Source organism: Carettochelys insculpta, chromosome 1, assembly GCF_033958435.1.
Source record: "Carettochelys insculpta isolate YL-2023 chromosome 1, ASM3395843v1, whole genome shotgun sequence".
Taxonomy (NCBI): domain Eukaryota; kingdom Metazoa; phylum Chordata; order Testudines; family Carettochelyidae; genus Carettochelys; species Carettochelys insculpta.
The window spans coordinates 377747790-377766362 of record NC_134137.1 but is presented as its reverse complement, the minus strand read 5'-3'; the positions used below and the strand labels follow the sequence as shown (position 1 = coordinate 377766362).

The 18573-nt window shown below is 47.2% G+C and overlaps 1 long non-coding RNA gene across 1 annotated transcript in view; it reads left to right on the top strand.

Moving 5' to 3' along the window:
- Positions 1 to 6317: 6317 nt before the first annotated feature.
- Positions 6318 to 18573, top strand: part of LOC142001182 (uncharacterized) — a 54323-nt gene continuing 42067 nt past the window's right edge. The window contains exon 1 of the long non-coding RNA XR_012642408.1: positions 6318 to 6455. This is a non-coding gene — a long non-coding RNA (uncharacterized LOC142001182). The remainder of the gene's footprint in view (positions 6456 to 18573) is intronic.

The window sequence follows — 18573 nt, the reverse complement described above, 5'->3', positions numbered from 1 at the left end:
TCGAATTGTGCTTAACTGGCATTAATGCGAGTTAAGTGCAACTCAGAATCCTGCTCCCCCTGGCCCTGGCTTAGCCCCGCGCAGCCCCAATTCAACGCCCCTGGCCCCAGGCAGCCCTGGTTCAATCCTTCCTCCTGCCCACCGGCCCCTGTTTGAACCCCCTGCAGCCCTGCTCTGGCTCACCGCCCCTGCCCTGGTTCAACACTCCCCACTCTGTGGCCTGGCTTACCACCTGCACGCAGCTCTGGCTCAGCCCCTGCCCGCATGTGGCCCTGGCTCAACTCCACCCCCTAACCTGCCACAGGCTTAACCTCCGTCCCATGGCCCCAACCCTGCGCCAGGCTTAAACTTCTCCAGCTCTCCTCCCCAGCCTAGGACTTACCTTTCAAAAGGAGCTCCAGGTGCTCCTGCTGCTTCCTGGCTGGAGGATGTTTGTTCCCGCAGGGGAAAAAAAGACCCCCTTGGCTGACATGAAGTTCGAGTTGTGCGAGGATGTGTGAGAACGCAGCCCTCACGTAACTCAAGGGACTACTGCATTTTAAAACTTTTTTTTATTGGCTGGAGTGTGTCCCTGTCCTCAGCTGTCCCCAAAGGAAGGTAGTGGCTGGGTACATCTACATTTGTATTCCTCTTTCGAAAGAGGTATGCAAATGAGGTAAATCAAAAATGCAAACGAGGTGTATATTTGCATGTTTGGCACCTCATTTGCATATTCTAATTTCAGAAGAAGAAAGCCAGTGTAAACGTTGCTGTTTTGAAACTAAACCCCATCTTGGAAAGAATCCTTCTTCCCTTTATTTAATGGGAAGGATTCTTTTGAAGATGGGTTTACTTTTGAAAGAGCAGCATTTACACTGGCTTTCTTCATTCGAAAGAAGCTCTGTCGAAATTAGAATATACAAATGAGGTGCAACATATGCAAATTTACACCTCATTTTCATTTTTGATTTACCTCATTTGCATACCTCTTTTGAAAGAGAAATGCAAGTGTAGACGCACCTACTGTGTCTTATCTTCAGGGTTTCTTGCAGGGTAAAGAACAATCCAAACAGAGGCAACTGTTCTTGCAGAGGAAGTTGCTTCTTTCAACCCTGCTAGTATGCTAGTAAGCTTTCGTGGACAAAGACCCACCTGATGAAGCAGCTCTTTGCCCACGAAAGCTTAGGTAGGTAGGCATCCTTCAGTCTGCATAGACTATGGATCGCGCCCTTTATAGTTTCAATTGAGGGCTTCATTTACAGCGTCTACTGTGACTGTGAAGACCCACACGAGAGTGACAGTCCTTGCTGCATCTCTTGCAGATGTGGTGGGTGTCTGGCAAGTCCTTAGTGTGCTTTCTGTGCGCTCGCTTCTCCTCTGCTAGCTGTCTGGTCCTCATCTCGCCTTCTGAAGGCCCTTGTGTAACCCCTGCCTCCATCTGCTGCGGTCGTCTGCTAGTTCTTCCCAGTTGTCCAGCTCGATGTCTACTTCTCTGAGGTCTCTCTTGCAGACATCTTTGTAGCGCAACTGGGGGCGTCCGGGAGGTCTTTTGCCAGAGGCTAGCTCACCATACAGGATGTCTTTTGGAATCCTTCCATCATTCATCCTGTGGACGTGGCCAAGCTTATGCTCCAAAATATCTGTTCGGCATCAAGATGTGATTGGTTATATAGAGATCTGATAGGCAGAGGAAAGGATAGGAGCAGAGAGTAAGGAAATGAGTATAATCAATGAACAATCAATGAGCAATCCATGTGAATTAACAAACAATCTGGGAGTTCCAAAGAGTTTCTGCGCACAGTTTACAGAGCATTTTATCTACAAACAACAAGTCCTTTGAAGAGTGCGGTCCTCAGCGTTGATGTATAAAGTGATCTCTCATCTGTCATACACTGATGTGTAGAGCAGTGATGTCTCGTCTGGCATCCTGATGTAGTCTCCGCACAGACACGATCATTCGTGTTGTCTCTACAGAATCAAAGCAAGCGGGCAATTCAGGATCAAAGCAGAAGATAGTGAAAGAAACGTGTCAGTGGCTCTTTAACTATACAGTCTACCCCCGCCTTACGAGGGTAATTCGTTCCTGAAAAACCCCTTTTAGGGCGAATTCGAAAACGTAATTACCATTAATTTCACCATGAAAAAATTTTACACGTTCCTGAGCCCCAAAATTTACACTCATTTATGCTAAAACACCACCAAATCCCATTAAAATGAACACAGTTACTTCAATAGTTAACATTAGTTATCATAACACAACCTAACAAGGCATTTTCCCTTCAGTAATTACTCTAGAATATGGCTGTTTACCTGCTTTCGGGGGCCTGTCCCAGGTGCAGAGACAGGGCTGCGAGGGGAAGGGAAATCGAAGAGTGCCTGGGAGGGGGGCGCAAAGCTGGGTAGCTGCCCACGGCTGCAGAAGTGGGGCTGGTTCTGGGGGGTTGGCAGGGCAGAGCAGGGCATGGGGAGGCAGCCTGGCCTGAGCGCAGCTTAGGTTAAGCAGGGAGAGGGCAGGCTCAGGGGACCCCTGGCTGGCGAGGGGCGATGCCTGGCTCGTACGGGGCTCCGCGGCGGAGAGGCCCCACCAGCGGTGGCTGAGGCGGCAGCGGTAGACGAGCCAGGCACTAAATGGGATGGAACGCCACAGGGGGCGAGTGGTGCCCTACCGCCAGGACTCGGATGAGTCTACCTCCCCACACCGCGCCACCGCCCCCCTGCGTGGCCTCTTCGTCAAGACTGACACGGCCGACTCCATCCCCTCGGTGCTCACCTACCAGAGCCGCCAGACTCCACCTGGCCCCAGCTCGCACAGCTAGGAGCACAGGGAGCCCACGGCCACTGGCCGGGCCGGGGCGCACCGCTGCTGCAGTGCTGAGGCGGAGACCCAGACCAGCCACAGCAGTGTCAAGGTAAAGGCGGAGGTGGGCCGAGGTGCCCAGGGCGGTGGTGGCTCCATGGATGGGCACTGTCCCCTCCTCTCCCGGCTCCAGAGGTGGGCGCCCGCTGTGGCTGGCCGGGGACTCTGGGAAACAGCCACTGGGCGCTGTGGAGAGATGCGCCGGGCGGGCAGCCGTTGCCTGGAGCCGCGGCCTTTCTCCCGCTGCAGGGCGGCCACGGACTGCTGAGGCGCACGAAATCCAAATCAGTCCTCGCAGATGCGAAGAAATGCCTCCTAAGCCAAAGTAGGGGTATAAAAGGAAACTCCTTGTGAAGTCGAATTCTCGTCACCCGAATGGGTGTATCTCGGGGTATGACCGTCATCCAATTCCCCTCCCCACAGGCTCCCTTCCTGGAATGTGGCTGCCTAGGGACTTGTATTACATCAACTAGGATGCCCTCCCCAGAGGGCTGGGGTGGGGTGGGGGTTGGGGCTTATCAGCCTCCATTTTGGAACAGTGGTTCTTAGCAAATATCATGGCCGACTTCAAAATTTTATCCTATAAGCTCACAGGCGACACCTTCGTTCCCTGGGAAACAGGACAAAGCGGGCTGCTGGCGCTTGGCGACTCTGAATTGGAACTGGGACTTGCAAGGGTTGCCAGCCTGGGCTGGGGGAGAGAGACAAAGGGGGCCCATGGCCTGTGGGGCCTCCTCTATCCAAAACGGATTGGACCGCCTGTGTCTGGTTGTTGTACTGACAGCTCTGAGCTGTGTTGTATCCCTGTGTCTTGTGACCAGATTTTTATATTGGGTCTGGAAGCCATTTTAATGCCCAGTGTGGCTATTGGCCCCAAATATTGTGCTGGGTGGGGGGGTCGTGTGAAGTGTCAAATGAAAGCTGATGATACCCTGAATCTGTGTGTGCTACTGGTGTGTCTGAACCATATTTGTAGGTAAAGTTATAGATTTTAGCTACAAGAAGTCCTGTGGCACCTTATAGACTAACAGATATTTTGGAGCACAAGCTTTCGTGGGTAAAGACCTGCTGACTTCTTGTTGTTCTCAAAGATACAGACCAACACGGCTACCTCTCTGACAGATTTTAGCTAGGTACATGTGTTAGAAAATGTTCAGTGCTAAGCTTCACAATGGGAGGTGGGAACTCAGCCCCAGGCAGGATGAATGGACTATAGACAAGTGCTCAGACATCAAACCCACATCCCGGATGCTTGGGACCTGTCAATGGGATGCAGCCCAAAGGTCAGGTGACCTGAACTGAAATAAAGGAACGGGTCCATTTCAGAAACGTAAGGCTGTCTCCTGGGATTCATCCAAAGGCAGTTTGCCACAACAGCCCACCTGGGTCAGGTGGGGGCAGACCCTCGAGGGACAATGGGAAGAACACAGGAGACAACAACAAGAGAGAACAATGGTGTGGAATTAGCAGTGTCCATCTTGGATCCTTTGTCTTGTGGTCTCCAAGGGTCCATGTTCCAGCATGTGGACCTCAGCGGGCCAGAACTACAATGATCCAGCGACTGAATCTACGGAACCTGAAATGAACTTTCAGAGGCTTTCAAAAATCAGCAAACAACATTGCTGGCTGCATCAGTAGTTATGGCTGATGCATGTAAAATATCACTTTACCACTTCTTCTCTCTAACCCTGTTCTTTCTTTTTTGTGAATAAATTTTCTGATATTAGATCTAAACAACTGGTGAGTGTGTCGTTTTGGGTAAGCGCCAAGTATATATTGACCAGGAACTGGGGCTGGGCCCTTTGGGGTCCGAAGAATCTGTATGATGTTTGGTGAAACAGATTTAAGAGCCCCTCACCTGAAGTTGGGGGTCGTTGGTCTGGGCTGGTAGAGCAGCTTAGAAGTCTGTGGGTTTGCTCCTGTGGCTTCTGGCTGACCAATGGGGGTGCAGAGGTGCTATGGTGGCTGGTTGTATTTTGCCTTACTGAGAAGGAAATCCCAGCCTGGGGCAGTGAGTAGCCTGGATTTGAAGCAAAGGTACTTGGATTGATTTCTCTAGCTGTGCCCAGAAACCCCATCCTATCTCAACCTGTTGATTTATAAACCTTCTGTTCTCCCTGCTGAGAGAGAGTCACATCTGACAGCAGATGGAGCACAGAGCACACTCCCTGACATTGGGCGAGGCTGCTGATTAAAATAGTAGAATTTGGCAACATTGATTTTTGCAGATCTGCAAAAAATGTCTTAAGCTATGCTAAAACCATCATTCCCTGCCCTGGGGAAAGGAGTAGCTTTGGCTGGGCAAAAATATCTGCAGAGATAAAAACAGTGACGGCAATAGATACAGATAATATTGAGTATCCTGTAGATTCCAGCACTGTATGAAATCAAATACTAACAGAGGGGTGGCCATGTGAGTCTGTATTCTAACAAAACAAACCAGCAGTCATGTAGCACTTTAAAGTCTGACAATATAATTTATTAGGTGATGAGCTTTCCTGGGACAGACTCCCTTCTTCAGATTTGAAGTGCTGTAAAATGCTACCTGACTGCTGGTTTGGTTTGTACGAAATCAGTAGCTCAAGTCCTCATGCATTAGATTGGGGGCCCACACTTTTCATCCCTGTAGCTAACAGGGCCCTCCGACCTTCGCACACCTCTGCACTAGATACCTTGTGGCTTGCTCTTGGGCAGGCTTCTCTGTCAACGGCTGCTTCCCTCCTGTTTTAATTTCCTTGGCTAACTAGTAGTTCCAGTGCAATTATGCAGCCCTGACAATCAGCTCAGCTAATTTGTCCTGGGGTGAGCCTGGCCCTCCAAAATGATACATGCCAGGGCTAGAGCCTAATGCCCTTAAGGCAGCAGGGTGCAAACAAATGAGCAGTTTCGGTATGGCCCCTGAGACAGCCGTGCTCTGCGGCATGGCACTAATGTGCTAAAAGCAGCTGTGGGGACTGATGCTTTGGGGGCTGGGACCTGAACAGCCTTGACACCTTCAGCTTGGGAGCCTGCTGGTCCCTATTCTGCCCATGTGCGGAATAAAATGTTACATGCACCCAGGTGTGTGGGAACGTGCACCACTTGAAGAAATGCAGCCCCCAGAGGTGGGTGCCGCTCGTGTCCGCAAGGCTTTGGGTGCGTCATGCTGTCCTGGTGCCAGAGGGGCAGCAGGGCAATGGTACCAGCCCCCCAGGGCATTGTGGGACAAGGGTGGGGCAAGCTGCCTCTCCCGGCCTCTGTGCGCCCTCGTGGGAGCCACAGGGCTGCACAGCGCACGCGCAACCCCGCCCCCTCACGCCCGCGGCCTCAGCTCCGCCCCTCGCCCGCCCCGCCGTCTCCTGGCAACTAGCGGCAGCGCTGATTGGCCCGCGTTGCGGCCGCCGCCATTTTCAAACCGCTGTGGTGGTGCTGCCGCCATTAGCCCGATCCCGCCGCGGCCCGGCCCGGGCATGGAGAGCGGGCCCGGCTCCGCCCCCGCCCGCCGCCCGCTCGGGGACAAGCCCCCCCGGCCGCGGCGGAGCAGGGCCAGCGCCCGGCCGAGCCGCTCCCCGCCCGCGGCGGCGGAGACCAGCCCGGAGCGCGGCGGGGCGGCCTCGGCCTCGGCCTCCTCCTGCAGCCGGTAGGTGCGGCCGCTGGGTCCCCGTCCCGCCCCCCAGGCGCGGCACCCCCGATCTCCCCCTCCCCCGGTGCGAGGCGCGTGGGGTCCCCGCCACTGGCCGGGGGGGGCGGGGCTGAGCCGGGCCCCGGGTTAAACCCTCCGCTGGGGTCTAGGCCCCGCCCCGCCCGCTGGCTCGGCTCGGCTCGGCTCGGCTCGGGCGGGCGGGGCGGGGCAGGTCGCTCCCCGGCCGGGCCGCGCGCAGGCTGCGGGGCAGAGCCTGCAGGTGCCCGGCCGGGTGCTGGGGCCGCCGGGGCTCCTGTTCCCTCCCACTGCTCGCTCCGCGGTGGGGCCTGGGAGTCCCGGGCGCGGGTCCGCACCCGTCCTGCGGGGGCTGGAGGCGCTGAGCACGCGGGAGGCCCGTGTCCCAGGGGCCGTCCAGTGACATCCGCCGGCCCGCGGGCTGCGGGGCTGCCGGGCGCTTGCGCCCTGTCGGCTCAGCCCCGCGCCCCGCTTAGATGAGGGTGACGTGTCTTCTCCCTGCCCCCGGGACCGCTTTGCGCCAGGGTCCCATGCGCACAGGGCAGGCGCGCTGCCCTCTAAGTCGGGGCCCGGTGACAGCAGACGGATCTGTACGGTATTGGCCCATCCGCGCACAGGAGGCGCTCCGAGATGCGCGTGGTTTCCAGGTGTGGCCGGGGGAGCCGGTGGCTGCTTCCTGCCAAAACAGCAGAGCAGTCCGGCAGCACTCTAGAGACTAGCAAAATGGTGTTAGGCGATGAGCTTCCGTGGGACAGACCCCCTCCTTCAGATCACAGCCACACCGGAACAGACTGGCTACGACCTGACGAAGCGGGTCTGTGCCACGAAAGCTCATCACCTACTAAATCACTTTGTTAGTCTTTTAAAGTGCTGCTGGATTGCTTTTTTGTTTTGCTAGAATACAGACTAACACGGCTACCTCTCTGTCACTGCTTCATGCCGGCATGAGGCACGCCAGAGAGGGGTCCACCCTTGCCCCCCACCGCTACCTGCACAAAATTCTCTGTCATACACACGTTCTCAGAGCACCCACCTGTACCCATTTTTGTTTTGTCCTGTGTAAAGGAGGCATCAAAATAAGATTCTCAAACGTTTTTTCCTCCCACGTTTTTTAAAGCCTCACAAAATGAGGTTTGCTAACAGAGAGATAACTGCGAGTAAGCCCTGCTAGTCTATACACTGTCAAAACAATAGATAACTAGAGAGATAACTGTGTTAGTCTATAGTCTATCAAACAAAAAAGCAGTCCGGTAGCACTTTAAAGACTAACAACATAATTTATTAGGTGATGAGCTTTGGTGGGACAGATGCCCCTTCAGACCATCGCCATACCAGAACACGCTTATGCAGACAGACTGGTACAGACATCATTAGGACAGACTGGTACAAACAGAATGGACAGACATCATCTCTCTCTCCAAATGCAAGAAAATGGACATGATACCTAAGGGACTGACAGTGGAGTCTGTTCTGGTATGGCTATGGTCTGAAGAAGTGGGGTCTGTCCCAGGAAAGCCCATCACCTAATAAATCTTTTTGTTAGTCTTTAAAGTGCTACTGGGCTGCTTTTTTGTTTTGATAAAATGAGGTTAGTATTCTGGATAACAACCTAGTTCATTGGAGAACTAAAGGGATTATGCAATCTCAAGTAGAAAGAAAATGAAATCAGCTTGAGCTAGGAAATGGGTTTTATCTGGACTTTCAACACCCAGTTTCACTCAAGTATTTTAATCAAATGTTTCCTTTTGTAATGAGTCAGTATCACCTCCTTCCCATTATGAGCTGAGAAATCACTGTATAAACATCTGAAATCTAACTTTGCCAATGGAAGTTAGACTGAGTTCCTTTCAGCATAGCTGAAGGAGCAGAAAAGGAGCCTGAACACTTCTTGGGGTGAGCCAGTGGGAAGAAAGTAATCTTTGACTTGAAATCAGCAAAGCCAGACAACTTGCATTCAGCAGTTTTAAAGAGTTGGCTGAGGAGCTTGCAGGACTGTTATATTGGTTCTCAACAGTTCTTGGAGCACTGGAGAAGTTCCACAAGATTGGAAGGAAATGAATGTGTCAATTTTTAAACAGTTCACCTGGGTAATTTATAGGCCTGTCAGCTTGATCTTGATCATGGGCAAGATAAATGGAGTAGCTGGTGTGGGACCTAATTAATAAAGTAATAAGGGAATGTAATTCATGAAAATCAGCTTTGGTTTATGGGAAAGTTCTGTTAAACTAAGTTGATATCATCTTTGTGAAATTACAAGTTTAGTCTGTAAAGGTAATAGTGTTAGTGTCACATACTCAGACCTCTGTAAGGCACTTGACTTATTACACCATCACATTTTGATTTAGAAAAAAAAAACTACAGTAAACTCTTTCATTTCCAGCATTCTATCATCCAAAACTCTCAAATAACCAGTATTTTACCCATAAGTAAATTTTAGTTACATCTTCTACAAGTACAGCATAGTGAAAGTAAATACAAATAAATACTGCAAATACGGCATAAGTTTACAGTGTACAATACTTTGTTGGTAAATAGTCTTCTGCATACATTTGTTTCTTAATATGTAATATTGTTTTTCTTCTAGTGTTATGCATTGCTAGGTATACCTCTCTACTATCCAGAATATTTGAATATCTGGCAACCTTCTGGTCCCACTGCATGTGAAAGTTTACTTGTAATAGTAGACAAGGTGGGTGAGCAGTATCTTTTTATTGGACCAACTGCTGTTCGTGAGAAAAAAAGAAGGCTTTCAGCTGTATGGAGCTCTTGCTCAGGTCTGGGAAATGTATTCAAGGTATCACAGCTAAATACAATGTCAGAGAGCATATGGGTTAACTGCTTAATCTGTATAGCACAAAAGTTTCTCTCTGATCTTATTCCAATACGATTTCCTCACCCACCTTCCATCTCTAATGTCCTGAGGCAGACACCGCTCATCTTAAAAAGATAGCACTTGTTGAAGAGTTGTTTTTAAAACTGGGTCTCAAATTGTAACTGTAAATGGAGAATTGTCATCAAGCAGGTATATTTCCATTAGGGTCCAGAGGCATCTGTTCTTGGTCCTCTGGTATTTAACATTTTCATTAATGACCTGATATAAAATTATCACTGATTAAAATTCCCAGATGATGCAGTCTGAGGGAATGGTGAATAATGAACAAGACAGGTCACTGATTTGACATTTTCTGGGTCTCATGTTGTAAGCTGGGCATAAGCAAAGTGCTTTTTAAATATCTAGCAACGAAGGGTGTAGGTCGTATTTACAGGATGAAGGGTCTACCATGGGAAGCAGCTACTCTGAAACAGATATCGTGTTCACAAAGGGTGATCAGCTGAACATGAGCTTCCAGTGTGGTGCTGAGGAAAGATTTTTCTCTTCTTTTGGTACCCCTGTGATGGCTACTGGATACCGTCTCCCATTCGGGTGCTCACAGTTCAAGGTGGATGTTGATAACTCTTCTCTAAACGCACTCCAATTTGAGAAAAATCAAAGAATTAGAAAACCTGCCTTAGCAAAGAGAAGGTTAAGGAGACACGTGGTTACAGGCAAGGCTGTAACTAGGGGAGTGTGGGGCCTGTGAGACAAACCCTACCTTTCTACCCCAGGCACTGCCCACGCTCTGCTTCTTCCTTCCCTGGCTCCACCCATTCCCCTGAGCACCCAACCCCTGCTGCCAGCACCAGGTCTCCTGCTAATACCACAGGCTGCCTTTGGCAGCAGCCTTGGGTGGCTCCCCAGTGCTTGGGGCCTTGGGGCAGTTGCTCCAAACCAGTGTTCCCTGTAAGCTGTGTGCTTGGCAGCCACCAGGTAGAAATTCAAATATGGCAGAGCTGATTAGCAGAGTGCCAACAACCTGTATTTCTACTAGTGGTGCATATCCACACGTGCCTCAGTGCACATAGCAAAATTTATTCCACACAGAAAAAATTAGAACATTAATTTGTAATGAGAGTACTGGGACGCAAGCTTTTTTTTTAAACACTTTCATAATTGAGCTGGCATTTAAGCAATGGGTATTGTTGTCCACGCTTCTCTGCTGCTGAGGACGGTGCTGCTTTCGGAGCTGTGATCCTGCCCAGCAGTTGTCATGCTCTGGCTGCCCAGCTCTGAAGGAGGAATGTGTTTTGGCCCACACAAGGTTGTGCTTGTTTGTTGCCCTTTTCTGCATGGCATTTTATTTTAATTGAGGAAAAATGGATTTTTGTATCTCTTTTTAAAATCAGATTTTTTTTTTTTTAAATCACACCAAGGTAAGACCCTGCTAACAACACAGTGGTCTAATTTGTTGCAAGTTTTTTGGCAAGAAACCATATATTTAATTTTGAAATGATCACAAATATTTTTGTGATAGACATCCTATGTAACCCTTACTTCTGCACCGCTACAGACAGCGGCACTGCCTTCAGATCTGAGGGCCCTGGCAGCAGCTGCTGCTTTCTGCTCTGCCTTCAAAACTGGATTCTCTGCACAAATGCAAATTCCATGTTTTTCTATGACAAATTTCTAGGCTTGCTGGCTATTACCACTTCCCACCAGCTGTTAACCCTAAGCTTTGGAAAGTTGAGACCACTGTTCCCTCTACCTTTTCCCGTTCATGGGCTGAATAAACATGTGCACTTCAAATAAACACAGGCAATTGGCTTTGGGCTCTCTGCTAATGAGCTGGGCAGCACCTGAATCTTTCCTGGGTGGCTGCCCAAATGCTCAGCTTGCAGGGCACAATGGTCAAGAAACAAATGTTCAATCTGGCTTTCTCTTCTTACCACCTGTAGAGTTAGAAAATGACTTCTACAGCCATACTAGCTGATGTGGAGTGTGTAGTTCTACTATTGTGTTCTGAGAATAGTTATGGCAGCATGTTTAATATGTACACTTTGAATTCCTGAACAGCGTCAAAGGCCTGCCCAGCAAGGGAAAGGTGTTTAATTTGGCAACCCAAATCTAAATAAAGTGTTGCGTTATTTCACATGACTGGTTCTAGTAACACTCGTTCCATTCTGGGTGGCACAACTGCTTATGCAAGCATTTTATTTTTAAATTAATGATTAAAGCCTTATCCTGCAATAAGCTGGTACAGGTAAAATTCTAGTGTAAATGGGACTTGAATGTTGACGGCTTTTAGTTGTTGCATAAGCTGATGGACAGCTTATTTATTATTTGTATGATTATAGTACTTAGAAGCCCTCATGGGCGAAGATCTCATTATGCAAACAATGAGAAGACCGTTCCTGCCCTAAAGAGCTTATGCTTAAAGACCAGACACAATAGATGCATACAGGCAGGCTGAAAAGGGACTGAAAGGAAACAATGTGACTTTTTTTTTTTTTTTTTTTGGATGGGCTGTTTTCCTGCCTTAGGTTCCAGTCCTGCAGTTTGAAGCATGCAGAGTCCTGTGTGCATACAGTCCTCGCTCAGAATCAAAGGGAGCTGCACCACGAGGCAGAATTCCAGCTGTAACCTTGTGTCCATGTTTGGAAATATCAGACACATGCTCGCTAAACTCACTTTTGATGCTTCCTACTGAAAGGTTAAACCAGTCATTAAGAAATCTGAAGAGTATCAGTTAACATTTCAAAGGTCCTTTTATTTGTGGTCAGCCAGCTAATTCCTGCCGTGCTGAGACCCAGGTTGCATCTACACTACGAGATCAAATAAAATCTATTATTGATTTTGACTCTCCTCGCCTCCCCCGTGCTCCTCACAGAGTCGATTTATTGCTGCCACTCAGTTGGCAAACAGTGACGGTTGCAGTAGTGCATTCTGGGAACCTATCCCACAGTTCCCTCATCCTCGTAGCATTCTAGGTATGCTCAATGGTCTTTGACATCCCCTCCCTACGTTGCATTTTCCTCGTTCACCTCCTGTGTTAGGCAAATGTCCATTCTTCCTGTTGGAAGAAAGGAGAAATAGGGCAGCCACAGAGATGGCAAAAAAGTTAACAAATCTTTCTTCTGTAACTGGATTCTCAACTGGCCATTTACTGATTGATTGTCCCTGCTTCTGTGACTGCATCCAATCTCTGGAAATAATACAGGGGCCCTGAAAAGCTTGAAGAAGGAGATATGAAAGTTTTTGAAAAAAATGTTGCTGAGGGCAGGGTCTTGGGCTTTCCAGTGCAGTATAAGGCTTTTGTGCACAGTCTGTGTTCTCAACGAGCCATCCACTGACTGTCCCCACTCTTGTGACTGCAGCCTATCCCTGAAACAGACTGTGTTCTCAAAACTAGAAAGAAGGGGATAGAGAAGTCTGGGGAGAAAGATCTTTGTCTTCCCTCTTTACTACACAGACACTGCCAAGCCAGGGAGTGGCAGTGAAATCTCATATGCTGAACTGATAATGGAAACAGGAATTGCAACTGGCCCTCTGCCCTGTGTTTTTTGTGGGGTCAAAGCACAAAGAAAGATTTAAAATCTTTTTCCTAACATTCCAAACCCCTGAAAATATTTTTGGCAGGGAGGGCTGTGGTCTGCAGCTGCAGAGCTGGTCGAAATGTTGTATTTTCCTCTCTACCCCAAATATGTTAGCCACTTCCCCCCTGCCCCCAGTGGCAGCAAGCCCCACTGGTCCAGTGCTAAGGGTCTGGGGATGGGTTTCGGGGTGGTGGGGGCAGTTGAATTATTCCCCTTAAATATCTTAGTTTCTGGGGGAGACTTCCCCCCTCTGGTGGCACCAAGCCCCTGAAAATCTTTCCTGCCCTTGAAGCCCTAACCACGCAAAAGCCACGATATGGTGCTGCCTGGCAGTATGGTCAGCAGCAGGCACATCGTTTTATTGGGTTGGGGGCTATCCCCATGGTATGGCTGAGCGCAGGGAAGACCCTGACTGCATGGTGCCTGTGGAGGAGGAAGAGGGGTTTGTACACAAATGTAAACTGCTGAGAAGTTTCTTGGTCTTTTATGCAAGCACAGCCCCCACAACAGCCTTGTTGCCACGTGATGCTGCAGGGCAGCGCCTGGTGCCGGGCAGCATAGGGGAAAAAAAAAGTGAGAGACAGAACCACGAACTCCATGCAGGGGCTATTTGTAATGGGTAGATGCGCTCGCAGCACTAATAGCAAAGAAAGAAAGATGTTTCTCAGCCTCTCATACAAACGTGACCCCACAGACTTCCTGTTACCCAATTCCTGCTCAACTTGAGAGCAGTGGCCAGAGCAGAGCACTGAGGGCATTGTGGGTTACCTACGGGACGCCTCTGGAGGCTAATAAATTCAATTTTAAGACACAGCGCTTCCACACTGACCGTTAATCGAACTTCTGAATTCAAGCTTGACGCTACACTGAGCAGGTACCGATGATATTGATATTAGTGCTTTCTAAATCGAGCTAATTATCTACAGTGAAGACAGTCGTGGTAATATTGAGCTAACTGCTTTAAATTCAAATTTATCTCGTAGTGTAGATGCAGCCCCAATTACATAGCATGTATATTGTAGCAGCCTCTGGAGGCCCCAGTCAGACTCTGGACACCATTGTGCTGGCTGCTGTACAAATATATAGGTATCTGTTCTGTAGATGACAAAACACACACAATCAGTAGGGAAGAGAATAAAGTGTCAAATATGTGCGTTTTGGTGTACAGATTTGTTGTAAATAATGAGCAAATTGTTCTCGGCTGTTACCTGATTATCGTTAACTGGATAGCTTCTTATAGGCCTTAGAGAAGAGGTCAGTCTTAAGGAACGCTTGTGACATGCATTGCCCTCCAAGAACTGACCCACGAAGAGGAGGACAATGTGGGAGAAGACCCAGTTGTTTAAGTGGGATCTGATGTGAGGCATGTGCTCAAGTGGGGTGATACAGAGCTGTGAAGGAACTTGAACGTGGGAACACAGAGCTTAGTTTGGATGTGGTACAACAGGAAGAATCACAAGAATGAAAGTAGTGAATGAGTTAGAGCCTTCTTCTGCTGCTCTGGCCTCATCTACCTTAGCAGCTGCATTCTGTGTGGACAGGAGAAGGATGATATGGCTGCTAGGGAGGCCAGAAATGAAATTACTATAATCATGACAGAAAAGAGGGGCCTGGCTGTCTACTCAGAAAGGAAAGGGTGAATTTTCAGGAGAGATTTGAATGAAGAATGTCCTCCTGGACTAGTAGAAATCACTACCTTTGTTCTCTCTAAATTTCTCCCAAACACACACTTCTGTAAGAAACCTTCCATGGAACTCTTATGTTTATACATTGTATCCATTTATCTCATGCTTAAAATACCCATTCTGTTGGACTGTAACAGAGAGCAAGCCGAGCTAGTCTATACACTATCAAAACAAAAACCAGTCAAGTAGCACTTTAAAGAGTAGCAAAATAGTTTATTAGGTGAGCTTTCATGGGACAGACCCACTTCTTCTGTTGGACTGTGAGTCATCATTAGCTTAGCAGCCCACTAATACTGGTGGTGATGCCATTGCCTTTTTTTCTTTCCCTTTTTGTTTTGTACCCCCTTGTTGTGACTTGTCTGGAATTTAACGTTGAAGCTCCTTGGGATAGATCTTCCCTTTGTATGTAAGTTGGGGAGAGTTACTAGCCATCTACCGGTTGGTAAAATGATGAATAGTACAAGGTCTTACTGTTTTTCCTTGGTTACAAAAATGGAATTTTCCAACTTACTGGAGAAGGTAGTTATCTCAGGGTGGTGTTTGAATATAATCAGTATTTACAGAGTAGCTTTCTAAAAATCTGGGCATTTTTTTTAAAAACTTTGTCACACCATACTGTGTTTTAAGAGAACATTTAATGTGACTAGTGAATATAAAACTGTAATTGCTTTTAATCATTTCAGTTTATTGCACCTGAATAGTCTTGTAAGTGTTCTGGGTTTTGCAATTTGTTTTTATATCCTTTTGCTGTGTGACAGTGCCTGCATCGATTCTCTGCCTTTATTCCCTCTTCCTTTTCTTTGTTTTGGTTGTGGTTTTTCTCTGACCTTCAGGAGTCCTTTCACCTCTAGCAAAGGAGACATAGAATCATAGAATACTAGGACTGGAAGGGACTTTGAGAGGTCATCGAATCCAGCCCCCTGCCCTCATGGCAGGACCAAGTACTGTCCAGACCATCCCTGATAAATATTTATCGAACCTGTTCTTAAATATCTTCAGAGATGGAGATTCCACAGCCTCCCTAGGCAATTTATTCCAGTGTTTGACCACCCTGACAGTTAGGAACTTTTTCTTAATGTCTATCCTAAACCTCCCTTGCTGCAGTTTAAGCCCATTGCTTCTTGCTGCATCCTCAGAGGCCAAGAAGAACAAGTTTTCTCCCTCCTCCTTATGACGCCCTTTTAGATACCTGAAAACCGCTATCATGTCCCCCCTCAATCTTCTTTTTTCCAAACTAAACAAGCCCAATTCTTTCAGTCTTTCTTCATAGGTCATGTTCTCCAGACCTTTGATCATTCTTGTTGCTCTTTTCTGGACCCTTTCCAATTTCTCCACATCTTTCTTGAAATGCGGTACCCAGAAGTGGACACAATACTCCAAATGAGGCCTAACCAGCGCAGAGTAGAGCAGAAGAATGACTTCTCATGTCTTGTTCACAACACACTTGTTAATTCATCCCAGAATCACGTTTGATGCTGTTGCAAAAAAAGCACACTTTTGACTCATATTTAACTTGCGGTCCACTATAACCCCTAGATCTCTTTCTGCCATGCTACTTCCTAGGCAGTCACTTCCCATTCTGTATGTGTGAAACTGATTGTTCCTTCCTAAGTGGAGCACTTTGCATTTGTCTTTATTAAACTTCATCCTGTTTACCTCAGACCATTTCTCCAATTTGTCCAAATCATTTTCAGTTTTGACCCTATCCTCCAAAGCAGTTGCAACCCCTCCTGGCTTGGTATTGTCTGCAAACTTAATAAGCATACTTTCAATGCCAATATCTAAATCATTGATGAAGATATTGAAAAGAGCCAGTCCCAAAAACGGAACCTTGCGGAACCCCGTTTGTTATACCTCTCCAACAGGATTTGAGAACCATTAATAACTACTCTCTGAGTAAGGGTATCCAGCCAGTTTTTCACCCATCTTATAGTTGCCCCATCTGAGCTGTATTTGCCGAGTTTATTTATAAGAATGTCATGTGAGACCGTATCAAATATCTTACTAAAGTTGAGGTATACCACATCTACTGCTTCTCCCTTATCCACAAGGCTCATTGTTCTATCAAAGAAAGCTATCAGATTGGTTTGACATGATTTGGTCTTTACAAATCCATGCTGTGTGTTCCCTATCACCTTACCACCTTCCAAGTGTTTGCAGATGATTTCCTTTATTACTTGCTCCATTCTTTTTCCCAGCACAGAGGTTAAACTGAGTGGTCTGTAGTTTCCTGCATTGTTCTTATTCCCCTTTTTATAAATAGGCACTATATTTGGCTTTTTCCAGTGTTCTGGAATCTCTCCTGTCTCCCATGATTTTTCCAAAGATAACTAATGGCTCAGATACCTCTGTCAGCTCCTTGAGTATTCTAGAGTACATTTCATCAGGTCCTGGTGACTTGCAGGCATCTAACTTTTCTAATTGATTTTTAACATCGTCTTCTTTTTTTATTTTATCTTCTGAACCTACCCCTTTCCCACTAGCATTCCCTATGCTGGGCATTCCTTCTTCAGACTTCTCAGTGAAGACCAAAACAAAGAAGTCATTGAGCATCTGTACCATTTCCAAGTTTCCTGTTACTGTTTCTCCCTCCTCACTGAGCAATGGGCCTACCCCATCTTTGGTCTTCCTCTTGCTTCTAATGTATTTATAAAAAGCCTTCTTTTTTCCCTTTATGCCTGTAGGTAATTTGAGCTCATTTTGGCCCTTTGCCTTTCTAATCTTGCCCCAGCATTCCTGTGTTGTTTGCTTATATTTATCCTTTGTAATTTGTCCTAGTTTCCATTTTTTTATATGATTCCTTTTTTATTTTGAGATCACGCAAGAGCTCCTGGTTAAGTCAAGGCAACACATCACTTCAGGGAAGAGACAAAATTAATAAAACATCTGTCTAAAATTGTTCTGTCCGATAGAATTTGTAAACAAAGTCACTGATTTATTGGATGCTAGCCTTTGTGGATCACTTTCCAGTAAAATTACTTTGGAGGCAGGAGCTTCAGTGCTAACGTTATTTCTTGTATGATTCTAACAGCGTATTAAAATGTATTATCTATTTTGCTCTTTTCCATATCGGAAACTTTGAGTTAACTCCTGGCTCCATGAGTGTTCCCTTTAATTTTTTTCCACCTGTGGGACAAATAAATTTTATGTGCACCAAGGCATCTTTGGGTGTGAACCACCAATAGAAACAGTTTCTGCCCACTGTGGGTAGCTTTGGGCTCTCTGTTAATCAGCTGGGTGGCATCAGAATCTTGCCTGGGCAGCTGCCCAAGCGCTCAGCTAAGAGTGAACATTGAGCCCCATCAAAGACAGTTTTGCAGTTACTTACAGTGGAGCCAAGCTTCTGCCCTTTGTTTTCCTGAGGTGAAGAGAGAAGAAAGTGGCATGCTTGACTTTACATCTTGTCAACTGCTATCAGCTGAGTTCTGGAAATGAGAGGACATCATTGGTTTTTAAACACACCGTTTGATTAGTAAAACAAATTAAAATGTAAACTTACTACTTTTAAGTGGCCTCTACATATTTCTATTCACTGACTGCACTGACCTTTCAGCTCTGGTGCTGGAGTCTCCCGGTACTGATGCCCATGGAAATGAACGCACACAGCTGTGTGCACGCTTCCGTCAGATTGGTCAACTTTGCAGTCAGTAATTTAGTTGCTCCAGTGATTAAGGTTGATAGTATGTCAAGGACGAGCTGAAGGAAAACAAGTAGTAAAATCAGCATTTTAGTTTCTAAAGGTCTTAAACGGTTAATGATATCTGTATCCTGTTGTGATGTACCAGTGACTAGGTATATTAACTGGCCTTTCGCAATTAACTCTGCTGTCAGCCAACTGTGCTGGGCTGGAGCAAGCCTGGCTATTGCGGGACCTAAAGTGGTTAAGTGCTGTTGTTTGACTGGTTAGCTGTTTAACATCCTTACCATCAACCACTTTTTCTATACTGATAACTAGCCTTTTTGAAACAACCTTTCATTTTGTGACTGCTGTTCCTAGAACTAGA